The sequence below is a fragment of the Lontra canadensis genome, unplaced genomic scaffold (assembly GCF_010015895.1).
Source record: "Lontra canadensis isolate GAN:19392208 unplaced genomic scaffold, GSC_riverotter_1.0 scaffold95, whole genome shotgun sequence".
NCBI classification, from domain to species: Eukaryota; Metazoa; Chordata; class Mammalia; order Carnivora; family Mustelidae; genus Lontra; species Lontra canadensis.
The window spans coordinates 5,802,205-5,807,579 of NW_022631089.1; the positions used below are offsets into that span (position 1 = coordinate 5,802,205).

The 5,375-nt window shown below is 37.6% G+C and overlaps 1 non-coding gene across 1 annotated transcript; it reads left to right on the forward strand.

Moving 5' to 3' along the window:
* Nucleotides 1-718: 718 nt before the first annotated feature.
* LOC116854836 lies at nt 719-778 on the forward strand. Its single transcript, XR_004380226.1, has one exon. It is a non-coding gene; the product is annotated as a small nucleolar RNA SNORA40 (small nucleolar RNA).
* Nucleotides 779-5,375: the final 4,597 nt, after the last annotated feature.

Genomic DNA, 5,375 nt, shown 5'->3' on the forward strand with positions numbered 1-5,375 from the left:
AGTAAACTGGAAAACTGACACTTAATCTCATTCTGCTGGTGGCAAATTCAGTGTTTTTTCCATATCTTCTCACTATCTAAAATAAATAACAATATCTTTTACCAGTTTTTGAAAATGGAAATGGCTTTGTTGCTTTTGTTATTATTCAAATAATAGACACTCATTATATAAACAATTGCATGGTTCTAAAATTGGACAGATATAAAGAAAAGAGTACAATAAAATAACTCATTATTGAATCACCCAGAGAGAACCATGTCTAATTGGGAGTATAACCTTTAAGACATATTTTTCATGCATAAACACATGTAAATGCAAATGCAACACTTAAAATAGGATAATATATATCATGTCTATAATGTGCTTTTTTCATATAAAATATATTATAGGCAAGTTTCTAATAAATAAATGTTTTAGTTATGAATTTCAAAGTATTTACTAAAGATGCCCAAAACTGTACCTTTTTAAACAAACAAAACAGAAACAGAATCATAAATACAGAGAACAAAGTGGTGGTTGCCAAACTGGAGGGCTTCTGGGGGGTGGATGACATAGGTGAAGGGGACTAAGAGGTACAAGCCTCCAGTTATAAAATAAGTAAGTCACGGAGTGAAAAGTAAAGCATAGGGAATACAGTGAATAATATTGTAATAATATGGTGAAAAAGACCTGTACCTTTCTGAAACTCTACTTAATTTATTCTTGAAGTCTACAAGTCTCCTCTTTTGCAACCCAAAACTCATGGCTCAGTATGAGTTTTGATACAGATAAGAAAGAACAAGATCTGGGGCACCTGGGTGGCTCAGTGGGTTAAGCTTCTGCCTTTGGTTCAGGTCATGATCTCCGGGTCCTGGGATCGAGCCCTACAGAGGGCTTTCTGCTCATCAGGGAGCCTGCTTTCCCCTCTCTCTCTGCCTGCCTCTCTGCCTGCCTCTCTGCCTGCCTCTCTGCCTACTTGTAATCCCTCTGTCAAATAAATAAATAAAATTAAATTAAAAAAAAAAAAGGTCTACAAGTCAACCTGTCCAATTCATGGCAGAATCAGTCACTCCTGTGTTTTCTTGGTTTTACATAGTTACATCACTTTAGGACTTTTGTTCTCTCTCTCTTTTCCTTCACTTGGGGCAATTTTTCACATCATGGGCAAGAGCTATGAATCACTGAAGGCAGCAAAGACAAGATTGGACACTTGAGGATGCTTTTTTCTTCTACGTTGCCTGTTACCTGCCTTTTGGCTGACAGTTCTAATCTTGCCACACCTGCTAAGAAGGTTGCAATCATTTTTTGACAACTGGCTGTCAGATGGTACATTCTACATCCACCTTATTCCAAACACAAGGTCTCTTCAAGTTTTCCCACCATCCCATCTGTCTTAGTTCAGTCTGCTATAACTAAAATGACATAAACTGGGTAGCTGAAAAAATAGATGTGTATTTCTCATAGTTCTAGAGGCTGGGACGTCTAAGGTTAGGCACTAGCAGATGCATCAGTGCCTGAGGAGATCCCATTTCCCAATTCATAAACAACCATCTTCTCACTTTGTCCTCACCCAGTGAAGGGGGCAGGAGAGCTCTCGGAGTCTCCTTCATAAGGGCACTAATCCCATTCATGAGGGTTTCCCTCCCCATGACCTAATCACCTCTCAAAGTACCCCCCTCCTGAAACCATCACATTTATGGGTTAGGATTTCACATATGAACTTCAGGAGACACAAACATTTTGTCCATAACCCCATCTGTGTCCTCTCAACTGCTCTCCATGTGCCCAAAGACGTTGCCCACGGGGCCACCTGCTGACAGTCACTGCTATTCTACTACTAGGGTACCATGTTGTGGTAGGCTGAAAATAACCCCCCAAATATTTACATTCTTCTCCCCAGAACTTGTAAATATGTTACCTTACATGGTAAAAGGCACTTTGCTGATGTGATTAATTAAAGATCTTGGTAAGGAGAGATTATAATGGGTTCTCTTGGTGGGCCCAGTAAATCACGAGGCCTTTCTAAGAGGAAATTGGAAGAGTCAGAAGCGGAAAAGGAGAAATGATGTAAGCAGAGAGAAAGAGAGAGAGACTAGAAGATGTTATGCTGCTGGCTTTAGAGATGGAGGAAGAAATCAAGAGTCAAGAAATGTGGGCACCCTCTGGAAGTAAGAAGAGATGAGGACAGATTCCCTATAGCCTTCAGAAGGAAGGCAGCCAGCCTCTCAGCCACCTTGATTTTAGGCCATTGAGACTAATTTTAAAATTTTGACCACTAGACTTAGGAGATAATAAATATGTATTGTTTCAAGCCACTAAGTTTGTGGTAATTTCTTGTAGCAGCAAGAGGAAACTAACACATGCATGAAACATAGAGTTTCTTTAGAAGTCCCGCAGTGTCCCTGGGCTTTATCTAGGGGAATGAAACATAGGTGTCCTCTCCGTTGGTCCTTCCCCAGTCTGCTGCCAATCTCAACTGGACTTCTATTGTCCCCATTCATCCCTCCTTCAGAACTTGGCCAAGAGAGATGGAGAAAACTAAATTCCTCTCAGCACCACCAGCAGACAAGTCTATTATCCTCTTCTCTGTGAAGAATGAACCTGTTTCCCTCCTTGACACAGGAAATAACTGGCCAATCATTCCTCCAAATCTATCATTTGTTTTAACACTTCAGGGCTTTGGCTTCTAATATACAAAGCCAAATTTTCAAACTAAACCTCTTTCTCTCACAAAGTCCATTCAGGCAAACCTAAAGCTTCTCAATTTGAGTTTACAATTTCATTCACAAACATATGTGTTCTGTTATATTTGTCCTTCTCCCGAGCCAGTGAAGGCACTGCTTCAGTGATGTGTGAAGAGAAAAGCTGGGCAAATATCATGGCAATTGAACCTTGTTCACATAGACCTCCATCAACATTTTTAATATTTGCAGAATATTTCATTATATGGTTACTCCAGAACTTATTTACTCAATTCCCCTTTGATGAGTGTTTTGATTGTTGTCAAATTTTTACTAGCATAAAAAAATGCAGACATGAATATTCTCGTATATACATTTCTGAAGAGAAAAATAAAAGAGTATAAAATCATCTCTTTAAGGAAAAGCCTTAGAAACAGATTTTCTAGATCAAAATTTATGCATATTTTACATTTAGGAACTTACTGCCCACTTGCTTTTCTTTTACAGTGGAAGTAAAAGAGGAGTCAACTTCTGCTTGTACCAATTTTTTCTTTCGTCTGTACTCAGGGTGTGCGGTCCTAGTTTGTCCATATTCTGGCTAATTACAGGTGCTATTCATTTTTCCTTTATCCTCAGTGGACCCAAAATAAGATCAAACTGGTATTTTACTTTATCTATCTTTGATTATTAGTCAGGCTAATTTTTTTTGTTTATTGGCCATTTTATTCCTTCTCTAGATTCACCAATCATATTCTCAGCCCATTTTTCTACATCTTCAGATTAGTCTTTGTACACCATCCCAATTTCCCCCATGCTTGTCACTTACCTTTCTCTTTGTATTTATTTTCCCTTTTTCATTTTCCTTTTTTGTTGTTGTTTTACTTTTTGAAGCATAGTTGACACACAATGTTACATTAGCTGCAGGTGTACAACATAATGATACCACATCTCTCTACGTTATGCTGTGTTCGCCACGTGTAGCTCCCATCTGTCACCATACAAAGCTATTGCTATACCATTCCCTATGCTGTGCCTTTATTTCTGTGACTTACTCATTCCATAACTAGCAGCCCATGTCTCCCACTCCCCTTCACCTATTTTGCGCATCCCCCAACCTCGTTCCCTCTGGCAACCATCATGAGTCTGTTTCTGCTTTGTTTGTTTTGTTTTTTAGATTCTACATATTTTGCTTTATTTTAAAGATTCTACATATTTAAAACTTTACTTTTATGGCTTCTCTGCCCCGTGAGATTGGCAAGTATGTCAATCATTCCTTTAAATGTTCTGATTTGGGTAGTACTCCAGCTTTTAATTTTAGTGCTGTTTGTGATTTGCAGAATGTGGTATCTGAATGCTTGGATCAAGGAGGCATGTTTAAAAAGAAAAACTTTTTTGGTGACACATATCAACAGGCTTTATTTCATAATAAATAAATAAATGTACTTTGATTTAATGGAAGACTTGGGGCCTTTAAAAGCTGTCAGTCATAATTGAATGACTTTCTGAAGTTATATAGTTATGTTTATAACAGCTTGTCCCCAAGAAAGCAGTCATTTAATGTTGTGGTTCAACAAGTTATGCTTCACATTTGGGAGCTCTTCCTTCTGCAAACTAATAGCCTTTCTAAAACCCATTCACCTGACACTTCTCTTCCTGCCATGCCTGTTCTTTGCAGAATTGTTTAGATTTTCAAAAGAATTTGGAACGCTTAGACTCTAAACAGTCTCTCAACAGTCTTAGGTAACAGGACTTGAATCACTACTGAACCTACCAGAGCTACCTATGTGTCCACTGAGAGGCTAGACTGCTTTGTTAGGTAGGCATGTATCTCACGTCTTTGAGGGAAATGTATCCTCTACAGTAACCAGGAGGAAGGAAACCCTGTGAGGGTGTTTACACCAGATGACCAGATCAAACATCTGGACTAAAATGAATGGTTAGTTCAGTGAGGGGATTTATCTGGCATTTGCTGAAGCAGTTGTTGGTGTGGATTAATGGAAACATTCTGCGATTTGGTATTTTGTGAATAGAAATCCTATTTTGGATTTCGCAAAATTGAAATCACTGTCATGGCCTTCATATTTTATTTCGATACCCTGTTGTCTTGATACTCTGGAGTGTGTGTGTGTGTATGCGTGTGTGTACACGTGTGTGTGTGTATGTTGGGAAGGAGAGGCAGGTGGTAAAGAGAGAAATTAATGCAATTGTTTTGTAGGTAAAAGTGTTTCAGCATGGGATTTTTTTCAAACATCAGCAATTCCTTCAAAGACATTCTTAATTAACTGATATGAATAAACAGTTATCTAAAAAATACTAATGTTATTATGTTCCAAACTGAAATATCCCAACTTAAAATAAGCTAAAGATCCTATGGAATATTACACAGCCATTAAAAAGAATAAACATAAATTTAAAACTCATGTTTGTTGAGTTTTTTCCCCCCAATGTACTTCTACCAAGTGAAACCTACTAAATCCAACTGATAAACATTTAAGACTTGTTAAACTATGAATGGAAGCAAAACCAATGCATTATTTAAAAAAAAAAAAAACTTCTGGCTCAAAAATACTATATTGAATATTTTTAAATGTCAGATAACTGGAATGCTAGAAATCTTTAATTTGATTTTGCTAAAACAGCTTGGTTAAAAATTGAGTCCCTGGGTACTATGTTTTCTTCCTGATAAATTCAAGTAGCTTGTATGAAAAATATCTG